Source organism: Heptranchias perlo, chromosome 33 (genome assembly GCF_035084215.1).
Source record: "Heptranchias perlo isolate sHepPer1 chromosome 33, sHepPer1.hap1, whole genome shotgun sequence".
Lineage (NCBI taxonomy): Eukaryota > Metazoa > Chordata > Chondrichthyes > Hexanchiformes > Hexanchidae > Heptranchias > Heptranchias perlo.
The window spans coordinates 1,166,013-1,182,544 of record NC_090357.1 but is presented as its reverse complement, the minus strand read 5'-3'; positions in this window follow the sequence as shown (position 1 = coordinate 1,182,544).

The following is a 16,532-nucleotide window of genomic DNA, read 5'->3' as shown; positions in this document are numbered from 1 at the left end:
CAAGGCCAATATGTCCTTCCGAAGGTGCAGTGCCCAGGGATGGTTATATATAATCGGTGCTGTTATAGCCCACTGCCGGGGACTGGGCACCTGTGCCCCCTCTCAACACCAGGTAAGGACTGAAAGAAAGATCCTCAGACTGAACACGCCACATAGCATTGAGTTACAACAGACCCGATCTCCATAAACACCGGTAGCAAGGTCAGGCTCTACAAGATAAATATGGATCAAGGGGGCAACTGGGCCCAGTTTAACTCATCCTGCACAAGAGTCTGTGGCCCTTCCATCACAGAACTGTACTAAATCCCCCCGCCAATGGAAATAGTTTCTACGTATCTACCCTATCAAATCCTTTTAACATTTTAAACACCTCAATCTTCTAAACTCAAGGGAATACAAGCCAGGTTTATGCAACCTGTCCTGATAGTTTAACCCTCTAAGTCCCACACATTGTATACTCGTCCTGTCTGCTCTACTATCAGTACACGCTGTGACTCAGCGGGTCCCACTCTTGCCCCGGAGTCGAATGGTCGTGGGTTCGAGCCCCACTCCAGAGACTTGAGCCCATAATCCACGCTAACACTGCAGTGCAATGCTGAGGGAGCGCCGCACTGCGGGACGGTACCGTCTTTTGGATGAGACGTTAAACCGAGGCCCTGTCTGCCCTCTCAGGGAGAGGTAAAAGATTTCATGGCACGACTTCTAAGAAGAGCAGGGGAGTTCTCCCCAGTGTCCTGGCCAATATTTATCCCTCAACCTCACTAAAAACAATTATTTGGTCACTACCTGTTGTTTGTGGGATCTTGCTGTATGCAAATTGGCTGCCATGTTTCGCTACATTACAACTGTACAAAAGTACTTCATTGGCTGTAAAGCGCTTTGGGACATCCTGAGATGGTGAAAGGCGCTATTATAAATGTAGGTTCCCACCAATGATCACCGGCCAGTGATTCCTGCTGGAAAAGTGCTTCTGTGTACAGGCCGGATCTGATCAAGTATCAGCGATGATGCCCACCACAGTTGGATAGCCTGCCCATACCCACCGTCCAGGTTCTCACATGAAAATGGCTGTCTGGGTGAGGTGTCAGCCAGTGCCACTGAACCCCAGCAAGGTTCACACCTTCAGCAGAGGCAGCCAGAGAATTTTTAAAAATATATTCACACACAGATCTTCATACGCAACAGATAATCCCACCGCCTGCCCAGAAACATCAGTTAATAGGTGGGAAACTTCAGTTGTTTCTCCACAGCGGAAACGCTTCAGCGAAAAGTGTGAGAATCTTATTTAGTGATTGTCTCTTATATCAATAAATGTTAATCTTCTTTCCCCCCCCATTCATGGGATGTGGGCGTCGCTGGCGAGGCCGGCATTTATTGCCCATCCCTAATTGCCCTTGAGAAGGTGGTGGTGAGCCGCATTCTTGAACTGCTGCAGTCCGTGTGGTGAAGGTTCTCCCACAGTGCTGTTAGGAAGGGAGTTCCAGGATTTTGACCCAGCGACGATGAAGGAACGGCGATATATTTCCAAGTCGGGATGGTGTGTGACTTGGAGGGGAACGTGCAGGTGGTGTTGTTCCCATGTACCTGCTGCCCTTGTCCTTCTAGGTGGGAGAGGTCACGGGTTTGGGAGGTGCTGTCGAAGAAGCCTTGGCGAGTTGCTGCAGTGCATCCTGTGGATGGTGCACACTGCAGCCACAGTGCGCCGGTGGTGAAGGGAGTGAATGTTTAGGGTGGTGGATGGGGTGGGTGTTTATTCACTCCGGTGGGATTCCTATAAATTTCAGCTGATTGCCAAACCTCTGCAGCCGAGTCATTGACTATTCCAATACTCTCCTGGCCGGCCTCCCACCTCCCATCCTCCATAAACTTGAGCTCATCCAAAACTCTGCTGCCCCGTATCCTAACTCGCAGCAAGTCCCGTTCTCCCATCGCCCCTGTGCTCGCTGACCTACATTGGCTCCCGGTCCGGGAACGCCTCGATTTTAAAATTCTCATCCTTGTTTTCAAATCCCTCCGTGGCTTCGCCCCTCCCTATCTCTATAACCTCCTCCAGCCCTACAACCCTCCGAGATCTCTGCGCTCCTCCAATTCCGGCCTCTTGCACATCCTCGATTTTAATCACTCCACCATTGGCGGCTGTACCTTCAGCTGCCTCGGCCCTAAGCTCTGGAATTCTCCCCCTAAACCTCTCCGCCTCTCTCTCCTCATTTAAGATGCTCCTTAAAAACAAGCTTTTGGTCACCTGTCCTAATATCTCCTTATGTGGCTCGGTGTCAAATTTTGTCCGATAATCGCTCCTGTGAAGTGCCTTGGGACGTTTTACTATGTTAAAGGCGCTATATAAATGCAAGTTTATCGTTACTCTGTGATTCAAGTGAAGTGAGAGTGGCCAAAACCCTGGAAAAGGGGCACAATCTGGGCAGACATGACTGGATTTCTAAAGCACGTGCTTGTCTCTCAGTCACACTTGGCAGCAACCTGCCGGAACTCAACGTACTGGTCGCTTAAAACAGATTATAGAATGCTTCCTGCTTGACTCTGTACAACAGCACTGAATACAGTTTGGTCACTCGAATTCAACATCTGCAATGGAACACAGGGACAGGAGGAGGCCATTCAGCCCCTCAAACCTGTTCTGCCATTCTATTAGATCAGGGCTAATCTGTACCCAACTCCATTTACCCGCCTTTGTTCCATATCCCCAGATACCCAACAAAAATCCATCAATCTTAGTCTCGAAAGCTCCAAATTGACCCCCCGCATCTGCAGCCTTTTGGGGGAGAGAGTTCCAGATTTCCACTGCCCTTTGTGTGAAGAAATGCTTCCTGACATCACCCCTGAATGGCCTGGCTCTAATTTTAAGGTTATTCCCACTTGTTCTGGATTCCCCCCCACCAGGGGAAATAGTTCTGTTTAAGGAGCTTGTTTACCAGGGTTTGGTTGCAAGGTTTCTGCTCCCACCTCCCAGCGAGACCCCTTCTCTAATACTTCACTGACTTGGGTGGGTGCATCTTTAAGCAGAAAGCCAGGTGGAAGGGTCAGGGTTCAGAGTGCAGGGCAAAGTCAGGGGTGAAAGGAGTAGGAGAGAGGAGAGCAAATGAAATAGTAAAAGCAAAAAAAAAATCTATCATTTCTATCACTCCTTTCACCACCTCAGGACGTCCCAAAACGCTTTACAGCCAATGAAGTACTTTCGAAAGTGTAGTCACTGTTGTAATGTAGGAAATTCGGCAGCCAATTTGCGCACAGCAAGATCCCACAAACAGCAATGTGATAACGAGCAGATAATCTGTTTTAGTGATGTTGGTTGAGGGATAAATATTGGCCAGGACACCGGGGAGAACTCCCCTGCTCTTCTTCGAATAGTGGCCGTGGGTTCTTTTACGTCCACCTGAGAGGGCAGACGGGGCCTCGGTTTAACATCTCATCCGAAAGACGGCCCCTCTGACAGTGCGGCGCTCCCTCAGTACTGACCCTCTGACAGTGCGGCGCTCCCTCAGTACTGACCCTCCGACAGTGCGGCGCTCCCTCAGTACTGACCCTCTGACAGTGCGGCGCTCCCTCAGTACTGACCCCCCCGACAGTGCGGCGCTCCCTCAGTACTGACCCTCCGACAGTGCAGCGCTCCCTCAGTACTGACCCCCCGACAGTGCGGCGCTCCCTCAGTACTGACCCCCCGACAGTGCGGCGCTCCCTCAGTACTGACCCCCCGACAGTGCGGCGCTCCCTCAGTACTGACCCCCCGACAGTGCGGCGCTCCCTCAGTACTGACCCTCCGACAGTGCGGCGCTCCCTCAGTACTGACCCTCCGACAGTGCGGCGCTCCCTCAGTACTGACCCTCCGACAGTGCAGCGCTCCCTCAGTACTGACCCTCCGACAGTGCGGCGCTCCCTCAGTACTGACCCTCCGACAGTGCGGCGCTCCCTCAGTACTGACCCTCCGACAGTGCGGCGCTCCCTCAGCACTGACCCTCCGACAGTGCGGCGCTCCCTCAGTACCGACCCTCCGACAGTGCGGCGCTCCCTCAGTACTGACCCTCCGACAGTGCGGCGCTCCCTCAGTACTGACCCTCCGACAGTGCGGCGCTCCCTCAGTACTGACCCTCCGACAGTGCGGCGCTCCCTCAGCACTGTACTGGAATGTCGGCCTAGATTACAGGCCTAGAGTAGGGACTTGAACCCACTCCCCTCTGACTCAGTGGCGAGAGTGTTACCCGCTGAGCAAAGGCCAACACCGTAGATTAGGTTTTAAACGTACTAAGATTGTAGGAGGAAGGGAAGGCTGAGGGATGAGAGGAGATCCACAAACTTTAAAAAAAAATTTAAAAATGGAAGTGAACGGGAAGGATCCAGAGTTGTCACGGCATCACCTCCTGCTGTGGGGCGTCGGTGATCCCACTGACCGACAGCTTTCTCCGTCTCCAAATGCCAGGCAGGAAAGGACAGCGATTCAGCCTGGGTGAGACACTGTCCTTTCATCCCTGGGATCGGAGTTCAAATCCAGCGCAGACCGATGAGATGAAAGTCTCCGATGTGCTGGCTCTTTGTGCACTGTGAAAATAAGGTTGGAGACGGTATAATGGGCACAGACTGACACAACAAAACTGCCCCCATTCAGGCCACAAGATACTGTGGAAAATGGGGGTGCAATTCAGGGGTGAGGGTTAAGGTACATGGTTGGGACAGTGTAGAGGGAGCTTTACTCTGTATCTAACCCTGTACCTGCCCTGGGAGTGTTTAATGAGGTTCCTTTCCCCGACATTAACACCTTCACTTTGATGAACCCAAAATTCACAAACAAAAGAAAGTAGCGTACAGGATGGCAATCAGATCCTCGCACCCCAACACACAACTCTGTCCAAATGCAGAAATATGGGAGATTAGAGAAAGCTCCTCACGTACAGTGAGCTGAGGGGCAGAGAAACCAAAACAAACAGACCAAAAAACAAAAAATGACCTACTTCCATTTGTCACTATTCTTCTCTCGATGTCTGGCCATTTACTCCTCACTCCCCACACGAGCAGCTTCCTCTGATCACTATGGCAACTGTTTTGATTACAGCTATCCCAGACTACACTGCAAAACAGCCCAGCACCAAGATCTGCCAAGCCGAGAGCAGGTCATGTTTACAGGCAAGTCTGGGCTTGTTTGTAACGGCAAACCAACCTCCCCACATCAAACACGCACACAGACACACAGAGGCACACACTGACACACAGAGGCACACGCAGACAGACACGCACACTGGCACACACTGACACACAGAGGCACACACAGACAGACACGCACACTGGCACACACTGACAGACCCACGCACACAGACCCACGCACACAGACCCACGCACACAGACCCACGCACACAGACACGCACACAGACACGCACTGGCACACACTGACAGACAAGTACAGAGACTCAAAGACACGCAGATAGACAGTCACACACAGATACAGACACACACACACAGGGTGTGTGCACATGTGCACGTGTACGAGCGTGTGTGCAATTGTGTGCATGAATGAGCGCGTGTGAGAGAGAGAATGAGCGTGAGAGTGTGTGTGGGTGCATTTTGTTGGGTGAGGACAGGATTGGGCGAGGCATTTTTTAAAAATTTGTTCTCGGGATGTGGGCAGGACCAGCGAGGCTGCATTTATTGCCCAACGAGCTGAGAGTTAACCACAGAGTGCGGGTCGGGAGCTACAGGCAAGAATGAACCAGTTGGGTTTTTAAAACAATCCGGCAGCTTCATGGTCACTTTATTCTGGAGCCAACCACAAATTACCAAATTTATTGAATAAATAACTTGCCACGGTGGGATTTGAACACAGGACTTCTGGGTTATTGCTGCAACCACCAGATTACTGGACCCGCTCCCGTCCCACCCCTAGCCCCCAGACCCGCCCCTGGCCCCACCCTGGACACCTGGCCCCTCCCCAACCCGCCCTGGACCCACCCCTGGCCCCTGTCACCCTCCCCCGGACCCCTGGCCCCTCCCCCTGGCCTCACCCCTGGCCCCTCCCCCGGCTAGACCCCAGGATTCAATTCTTGCCTCTTGCACATCCCTGATTTCCACCATTGGCGGCCGTGCCTTCAGCTGCCTGGGCCCTAAGCTCTGGAATTCCCTCCCTAAACCTCTCCGCCTCTCTCTCCTCCTTTAAGACGCTCCTTAAAATCTACCTTTTGGTCACCTGTTCAAATATCTCAAGTGGCTCGGTGTCAATTTTTGTCTGATAATCGCTCCTGTGAAGCACCTCGGGACGTTTTACTACGTTAAAGGCGCTATATAAATGCAAGTAGTTGTTGTTGTTGTTGAGCACAGAGATCTGGGAGGGTAGTCGGGCTGGAGGAGGTTACAGAGGTAGGGAGGGGCGAGGCCATGGAGGGATTTGAACAGGAGGATGAGAATTTTAAAATTTATGGGAATGAACCCGTGTTTCAGGAGCCCCATGACAACTGGAAATAGGTCAGTAATGGCACACGCCATCTCCCCATCACAAGTGAAACTCAAACCTGGCTGTTGCCCTGGTTCGATGGAATGATATTCAGCACGATCAAAATGCAGCTGGAAGTAAGCTGAGACCAGGAGAGGGCTGCGGCTAATGGCAAAATGAAACTGGACCTGCTCTTTTTAAAACAAGATCGAGAGAGAAAGATTTTTCCTCTCAATAAGCAGCACTGCCCAGCAGATTATTATATCCAAAGGTATCTTTTCTTTCTCCACCTTTCCCCAAATTCGCATCTCCTCTCCTGAAGGTGCTGACTCTCCCTGGGGTTCAGGTCTCCTCCTCTCCCCCTGAAGGTGCTGCCTCTCCCCGGGGTTCAGGTCCCCCCCTCTCCTGAAGGTGCTGCCTCTCCCCGGGGTTCAGGTCCCCCCCTCTCCTGAAGGTGCTGACTCTCCCTGGGGTTCAGGTCCCCTCTTCTCCTGAAGCTGCTGACTCTCCCTGGGGTTCAGGTCCCCTCTTCTCCTGAAGCTGCTGACTCTCCCTGGGGTTCAGGTCCCCTCTTCTCCTGAAGCTGCAGTCCTTCCCAGTGTCCTGATCAATATTTATCCCTCAATCACTTAAAAAAAACAGATTATCTGGTCCTTATCTCAGTGTTGTTTGTGGGATCTTGCTGTGCACAAAAGGGCTACCACGTCTCCTACATCACAACAGTGACTACACTTGAAAAATACTTCATTGGCTGTAAAGCACTTTGGGACGTCCTTAGGTCATGAAAGACGCTGTATAAATGCATGTCTTTCTTTTTTATTTGTCTTTACTTTTTATCCAACAGTGTTAGTGCAGAACGTCACCCATAACTGTTAAATATCGAAGGAGAGAAAATATTCAAGTATGTGTCAAATTGGAGCTGAACCTTTAAGATTCTCAGTCATTCTGACTGCAACAAAAATAATTGAATTCTACAACACAACAGAAGGTGGAAACATTTTAAAATATTGCCACTGATTTTACAAGGTTTTCCAGCTTTAAAGTCAAAAATATCCGCCTTGCACCAGGTTAATTTTCCTGCTGTTTTCCTGGCCACAGTTTCACATTATTCCCCGAGCATTGGAACTCAGGCCACAACTCCCACACACACAGAAAGCTGCCCTGCCTACGTCTGGGGATCCGCAGTGGGTGGGAGGGCACCAGGTCACTCTCGCCCCCCGTGCCAAGTTGCACGTCCTTGGCGCGGCCTCTCCCCCACGGCGCCACGCCCAAGCCTGGGACCGCATCGCGAGCGCACGGAGGCTTACTGCCCTGGCGCCTTGCGCGATTCACCAGCGTGGTCTGGGCATGGTCGCGCGCCTGGCCTTGTACGCCCCCCATCCTGCACGGTTTCTAACCTTGGTTTCGCGGTGCCGATATTTCCGTGTCCACCGTGTGCCACCTGCGTTGGTCCAGGACACTGCGGTTTCCTGGCTTTAAGCAGCGCAGCTTGTCTCCGCTCCTGACTGCTCACCAACAGTGGAGCTGGAGCCTGCACAGGCCACGTAACCTTGGAAACAAGCTGTTGCAGAGAGAGAGAGAGCGGGAGAGAAACCAAAGTAAAGCTGAACACTGTGTGCCCTTGTAACTGGGCCAAGAAGCTGGCATGAGACCTGGACTTCAAGTGAGAACACAACTTTTGTCAACAGTGGGACAGGATGGGGCTGCAGAGTGGAATTGTTTTACGATCGCCCCGTGAGAGGGAGAGAGAGAGAGAGAGAGAGAGAGAGCACCGAGTCCAGGAACCGAGTCCCGAGGCTCCAGACTCCACTGGAATTTAAAACACAATCACAATCCGTGGACACCTCTGGAGCGCGGTGTGAAAAGGGATCAAGCTTAATCCGCGAGATTAGAAAAGCCCGTCCGCAGAATTAGAAACAATGGGCTGCAGTTACTCAGGGAGGAGGAGGGTGAACAAACCCCGGGGCAACTGGGGGGGGGGGGGGGTGAGAGGAATCGGGGGGGGGTGAGAGAGGAATCGGGGGGGGGTGAGAGAGGAATCGGGGGGGGGGTGAGAGGAATCGGGGGGGGGGGTGAGAGGAATCGGGGGGGGGGGTGAGAGAGGAATCGGGGGGGGTGAGAGAGGAATCGGGGGGGGGGGGTGAGAGAGGAATCGGGGGGGGTGAGAGAGGAATCGGGGGGGTGTGAGAGAGGAATCGGGGGGGTGAGAGAGGAATCGGGGGGGGCGAGAGAGGAATCGGGGGGGGGGGGGGGTGAGAGAGGAATCGGGGGGGGTGAGAGAGGAATCGGGGAGGGGGGGTGAGAGAGGAATCGGGGGGGGGGTGAGAGAGGAATCGGGGGGGTGTGAGAGGAATCAGGGGGGGTGAGAGGAAACGGGGGGGGGGGTGAGAGGAATCGGGGGGGGGGGTGAGAGAGGAATCGGGGGGGGGTGAGAGAGGAATCGGGGGGGGTGAGAGAGGAATCGGGGGGGGGTGAGAGAGGAATCGGGGGGGGTGAGAGAGGAATCGGGGGGGGGTGAGAGAGGAATCGGGGGGGGGTGAGAGAGGAATCGGGGGGGGGTGAGAGAGGAATCGGGGGGGGGGTGAGAGAGGAATCGGGGGGGGTGAGAGAGGAATCAGGGGGGGTGAGAGAGGAATCGGGGGGGGGGTGAGAGGAATCGGGGGGGGGGGGTGAGAGAGGAATCGGGGGGGGTGAGAGAGGAATCGGGGGGGGGTGAGAGGAATCGGGGGGGAGGTCAATATCGAGCAGGTCTCAAAGACCTCAAACCACCACAATCAAACAGGAGCTTTCAGAGAGCCTGAAACTGATGCAAGGATTTATTTGATCAAACATTTGTGAGTCATTACTGATGGAAATAGAAACATGACAGCTGAGAAGAGGAAGTAATTTAAAAATAACCTCCATTTTTGTGGGAATTTGTGTGTTGAGAGATGGATCTAATTTCCATTGTCAGCTCCCAGTGCATCAATCACCCTGACAAGGGTTTAATAAAAAATACTTAATCCATCCCTCAAACTCCTCCCCCCCAGTGACAGACCTGTACCCACCAGCACTCCCCGACCCCCCCCACGACAGGTCGACCCCTCCATCAGTGAGGCAGCCTGGCTGGTCAGTCACTAATAATGTCCTGAATCAAGCAGGTCCACAGTACTTCACGCACAGCCAGTGACTGACCAGCCAGTCTGCCTCACTAACCCAAACTGGAAGGGGAGAACGGTCACTCGGGTCCAAGTTGGACAAGCAGAAGTTTCACTGCACAGACGTGGGGTCGGGTACAGCACGGGTTAGATACAGAGTAAAGCTCCCTCTACACTGTCCCATCAAACACTCCCAGGGCAGCTACAGGGTTAGATACAGAGTAAAGCTCCCTCTACACTGTCCCGTCAAACACTCCCAGGGCAGGTACAGGGTTAGATACAGAGTAAAGCTCCCTCTACACTGTCCCATCAAACACTCCCAGGGCAGGTACAGGGTTAGATACAGAGTAAAGCTCCCTCTACACTGTCCCATCAAACACTCCCAGGGTCAGGTACAGGGTTAGATACAGAGTAAAGCTCCCTCTGCACTGTCCCATCAAACACTCCCAGGGCAGGTACAGGGTTAGATACAGAGTAAAGCTCCCTCTGCACTGTCCCATCAAACACTCCCAGGGCAGGTACAGGGTTAGATACAGAGTAAAGCTCCCTCTGCACTGTCCCATCAAACACTCCCAGGGCAGGTACAGGGTTAGATACAGAGTAAAGCTCCCTCTACACTGTCCCATCAAACACTCCCAGGGCAGGTACAGCACGGGTTAGATACAGAGTAAAGCTCCCTCTACACTGTCCCATCAAACACTCCCAGGGCAGGTACAGGGTTAGATTCAGAGTAAAGCTCCCTCTACACTGTCCCATCAAACACTCCCAGGGCAGGTACAGCACGGGTTAGATACAGAGTAAAGCTCCCTCTACACTGTCCCATCAAACACTCCCAGGGCAGGTACAGCACGGGTTAGATACAGAGTAAAGCTCCCTCTACACTGTCCCATCAAACACTCCCAGGGCAGGTACAGCACGGGTTAGATACAGAGTAAAGCTCCCTCTACACTGTCCCATCAAACACTCCCAGGGCAGGTACAGGGTTAGATACAGAGTAAAGCTCCCTCTACACTGTCCCATCAAACACTCCCAGGGCAGGTACAGGGTTAGATACAGAGTAAAGCTCCCTCGACACTGTCCCATCAAACACTCCCAGGGCAGGTACAGGGTTAGATACAGAGTAAAGCTCCCTCTACACTGTCCCATCAAACCCTCCCAGGGCAGGTACAGGGTTAGATACAGAGTAAAGCTCCCTCTACACTGTCCCATCAAACACTCCCAGGGCAGGTACAGGGTTAGATACAGAGTAAAGCTCCCTCTACACTGTCCCATCAAACACTCCCAGGGCAGGTACAGGGTTAGATACAGAGTAAAGCTCCCTCTACACTGTCCCATCAAACCCTCCCAGGGCAGGTACAGGGTTAGATACAGAGTAAAGCTCCCGCTAATTGTACTTTGATTCCCAGGACTCACCATTCTATTAGTCAGATTAACACTCAGTGTTCCCAGTAGTGATGAGTCACAGTAATAGATAATGGAGATGTGAGCAGGTTATTTAATTTTGTGAGTGAGTGAAGAACAAGGCAAGTATAAAATTAATAAGCCTTCGGCAAGTCTCGAGACTGGAAGAGTTTTTGTTTCCAGGTGGGAGTGTACAGCAGCCTCAATGTCCCAGGATATCTGTCTGGACCAGGATTGTGGGACACGGTAAGGAGCAGTTAAATGATTCCCGAAGTGTCAGGACGATGGAAATGTCTGTGTCAAGGGAGGGAATCAGTGTAGGACGGGTGTAACAGGGTGTAACTCTGTCGTGGCCGCAGCAAGTCATCGAGAGAGAGAGAGAGAGAGAGAGAAAATCTCATTCACAACCTACTCCATTCAGAATGACTCACGAATAGCTTCCAACAAGACTTTCAGAAGCTGCAACAGCAGAAACTGCTGCTGGATTGTCCAAAGGGCAAAACAAAGCAAACATAACTTCAACCAATACAACCCCACGTACACGGGCATCTACACACAGTCCCAATGTACACGGGCATCTACACACAGTCCCAGCGTACATGGGTATCTACACACAGTCCCAGCGTACACGGGTATCTACACACAGTCCCAATGTACACGGGCATCTACACACAGTCCCAGCGTACACGGGTATCTACACACAGTCCCAGCGTACACGGGCATCTACACACAGTCTCAGCGTACACGTGCCATCTACATACAATCCCAGCGTACACGGGCATCTGCACACAGTCTCAGCGTACACGGGCATCTGCACACAGTCCCAGCATACACGGGCATCTACACACAGTCCCAGCGTACACGGGCATCTACACACAGTCCCAGCGTACACGGGCATCTACGCACAGTCCCAGCGTACACGGGCATCTACGCACAGTCCCAGCGTACACGGGCATCTACACACAACCCCAGCGTACACGTGCCATCTACATACAATCCCAGCGTACACGGGTATCTACACACAGTCCCAGCGTACACGGGCATCTACACACAGTCCCAGCGTACACGGGCATCTACACACAGTCCCAGCGTACACGGGCATCTACACACAGTCCCAACGTACACGGGCATCTACACACAATCCCAGTGTACACGTGCCATCTACATACAATCCCAGTGTACACGTGCCATCTACATACAATCCCAGCGTACACGGGCATCTGCACACAGTCCCAGCGTACACGGGCATCTGCACACAGTCCCAGCGTACACGTGCCATCTACATACAATCCCAGCGTACACGGGCATCTGCACACAGTCCCAGCGTACACGGGCATCTACACACAGTCCCAGCGTACACGGGCATCTACACACAACCCCAGCGTACACGGGCATCTACACACAATCCCAGTGTACACGTGCCATCTACATACAATCCCAGTGTACACGTGCCATCTACATACAATCCCAGTGTACACGTGCCATCTACATACAATCCCAGTGTACATGTGCCATCTACATACAATCCCAGTGTACACGGGCATCTACATACAATCCCAGTGTACACGTGCCATCTACATACAATCCCAGTGTACACGTGCCATCTACATACAATCCCAGTGTACACGGGCATCTACATACAATCCCAGTGTACACGGGCATCTACATACAATCCCAGTGTACACGGGCATCTACATACAATCCCGCAAAGTAAACGTATCAGAAAAGGAAATATTAGGAGCAGCAAAACTACAATAATGACTTCAGACTTTTAATTTTCTAATTTCCCAAGAATGTTCCAAACTTTTCGAAGTATTTCAATCTGAGAGAGCTCAAGGCAGTCGGATAAAATCAAACAACAATGGAGATTCCCAGCAGCTCAGTCAGAACATGGACAGATTCAATGTCTCAGTACTGACTCTGGACTGGACATCTGACCATTGTTTGGACATTCTGTTCGCTGCCGATAGTTGGAAATCTGGTTTGCCGGGGGCTGGGATTAAGGTCACTATAAAACGTAAGATAAAAACATCTGATCAGTAACTTCATCCCAGACAACAGGAAGTACTCAAGAAAAAGACATTTTACACTAAATTGATTTGAGGATTGATGTGCAGCACTGACTCTCCATGACGGTTGGTTTCGGGGCTTGTGGGCAGCTATTGGTGCAGCAGCGGGACACAAAGTCGCAGGTTAGCGAGGCACGCGTTTGATGCAACGTCCCACACTGATCCCAGCTGCCTCACAGGACAAGAGAAAAAATAAAAAGTAAATAGGTATGGAGGTTTGTTCCAGTGGAATTGTGAGCATTGGGATAAAATGATAATGAAGTTCGCCATTGAGATCCTATCACAGAATCATAGAATGATACAGCACAGAACGAGGCCATTCGGCCCATCGTGCCTGTGCCGGCTCTTTGAAAGAGCTATCCAATTAGTCCCACTCCCCTGCTCTTCCCCAGTAGCCCTGTAAATTTTCCCCCTTCAAGTATTTATCCAATTCCCTTTTGAAAGTTATTATTGAATCTGCTTCCACCGCCCTTTCAGGCAGCGCATTCCAGATCATCACAACTCGCTGCGTAAAAAATGTTCCCACATCTCGCCTCTGCTTCTTTTGCCAATTACCTTAAATCTGTGTCCTCTGGTTACCGACCCTCCTGCTACTGGAAACAATTTCTTTTTATTTACTTTATCAAAACCCTTCATGATTTTGAACACCTCTATCAAATCTCCTCTTAACCTTCTCTGCTCTAAGCAGAACAATCCCAGCTTCTCCACATAACTGAAGGCTTTCAGCTGGAGTCAATCAGAATGAGACTGTCTCCCAGTTGAATTCTATATGATTTATGTGAAGATATTACTTTGAGGGCTCAGGAAGGCAGGAATGTAAATAGTGCAGTTGCTCTCCCCGAGTAGGGAGGGAGACTTTGAATCCCGAGGGTAAATTCTGCGACTGAAAGGTCTGTGCCTTTTACCAGCTGCAGCTTCTGAAGATGATGTTTGAATTTCTGTTACCAACTTCCACCTCAGATTCAAAACCCTCCCTCAGTGCTGCCCTGTAATGGGGGGCAGGGTAGTGACAGGAACGTAACTGGGATGACGCTCAGCTCCACACTGTGTCTTAAACCCCAACCCCAGTCAAGGCCAACATAGAAACAGAGAAAATAGGAGCAAGAGTAGGCCATTCGGCCCCTCGGGCCTGCTCCGCCATTCAAAATGATCATGGCTGATCGTCTAACTCAGAACCCTGTTCCCACTTTTTCCCCATATCCCTTGATTCCTTTAGCATTAAAAAAAAATCTATCTCCTTCTTGAATACATCTAATGACTTGGCCTCCACTGCCTTCTGTGGTAGAGAATTCCACAGGTTCACCATCCTCTGAGTGAAGAAATTTCTCCTCATCTCGGTTCTAAATGGCATACCCCGTATCCTGAGACTGAGACCCCTGGTTCTGGACTCCCCATCCATCGGGAACATCCTCCCTGCATCTAGTCTGTCTAGTCCTGTTAGAATTTTATATGTTTTGATGAGATCACCTCTCATTCTTCTAAACTCTTGTGAATATAGGCCTAGTCGACCCAATCTCTCCTCATCCCAGGAATCAGTCTGGTAAACCTTTGTTGCACTCCCTCCATGGCAAGGACATCCTTCCTCAGATAAGGAGACCAAAACTGCACACAATACTCTAGATGTGGTCTCCTGTATAACTACAGTAAGACATCCCTGCTCCTGTACTCAAATCCTCTTGCAATGAAGGCCAACATACCATTTGCCTTCCTAACTGCTTGCTGCACCTGAATGCTCGCTTTCAGCGACTGGTGTACAAGGACACCCAGGTCTCGTTGCACCTCCCCTTTTCCCAATCTATCACCATTCAGATAATAATCTGCCTTTCTGTTTTTACAACCAAAGTGGATAACCTCACATTTATCCACGTTATACTGCATCTGCCATGTTCTTGCCCACTCACCCAAATTGTCTAAATCACATTGGAGCCTCTTTGCATCCTCCTCACAGCTCACATTCCACCCCAGTTTTGTGTCGTCTGCAAACTTGGAAATGTTACATTTAGTTCCCTCATCCAAATCATTGATATATATTATGAATAGCTGGGGCCCAAGCACTGTGAGGTTATGCACTTTGGCAGGAAAAATCAGAGAGCAAGTTATTTTCTTAATGGCGAGAGACTGGAAAGTACTGCAGTACAAAGGGATCTGGGGGTCCTAGTGCAAGAAAATCAAAAAGTTGGTATGCAGGTGCAGCAGGTGATCAAGAAAGCCAACGGAATGTTGGCGTTTATTGCTCGGGGGATAGAATATAAAAACAAGGAGGTATTGCTGCAGTTATATAAGGTATTGGTGAGACCGCACCTGGAATACTGCATACAGTTTTGGTCTCCATACTTAAGAAAAGACATACTTGCTCTCGAGGCAGTACAAAGAAGGTTCACTCGGTTAATCCCGGGGATGAGGGGGCGGACATATGAGGAGAGGTTGAGTAGATTGGGACTCTACTCATTGGAGTTCAGAAGAATGAGAGGCGATCTTATTGAAACATATAAGATTGTGAAGGGTCTTGATCGGGTGGATGCGGTAAGGATGTTCCCAAGGATGGGTGAAACTAGAACTAGGGGGCATAATCTTAGAATAAGGGGCTGCTCTTTCAAAACTGAGATGAGGAGAAACTTCTTCACTCAGAGGGTGGTAGGTCTGTGGAATTTGCTGCCCCAGGAAGCTGTGGAAGCTACATCATTAGATAAATTTAAAACAGAAATAGACAGTTTCCTAGAAGTAAAGGGAATTAGGGGTTATGGGGAGCGGGCAGGAAATTGGACATGAAGCTGAGTTCGGATCGGTCAATGCCCTGTGGGTGGCGGAGAGGGCCCAGGGGCTATGTGGCCGGGTCCTGCTCCGACTTCTTGTGTTCTTTAGATTTGTGGTTGGGATCAGATCAGCCATGATCTTATTGAATGGCGGAGCAGGCTCGAGGGGCCGATTGGCCTACTCCTGCTCCAATTTCTTATGTTCTTATGTTCTTATGATCCCTGCGGTACCCCACTAGTCACTGCCTGCCACCCGGAAAAAGGCCCGTTAAATCCTACTCTCTGTTTCCTGTCTGTCAACCAATTCTCAATCCATGCCAGTATATTCCCCCAATCCCATGTGCTTTAATTTTGCACACTAACCTCTTGTGTGGGACCTTATCAAAAGCCTTCTGAAAATCCAAGTACACCACATCCACTGGTTCTCCCCTATCTATTCTACTAGTTACATCCTCAAAAAACTCCAGTAGATTTGTTAAGCATGATTTCCCTTTCATAAACCCATGCTGACTTTGACCAATCCCATTAATGCCTCCAAGTGTTCTGTTATCACATATTTTATAATAGACTCTAGCATTTTCCCCACTACTGATGTTAGGCTAACTGGTCTGTAATTCCCTGTTTTTTCTCTCCCTCCTTTTTTAAATAGTGGGGTTACATTTGCCACCCTCCAATCTGTCGGAACTCACTGCGGAGAGAAATCACAGGCCTAAGCCTGACTCCAAATACCCCACAGTGCAGC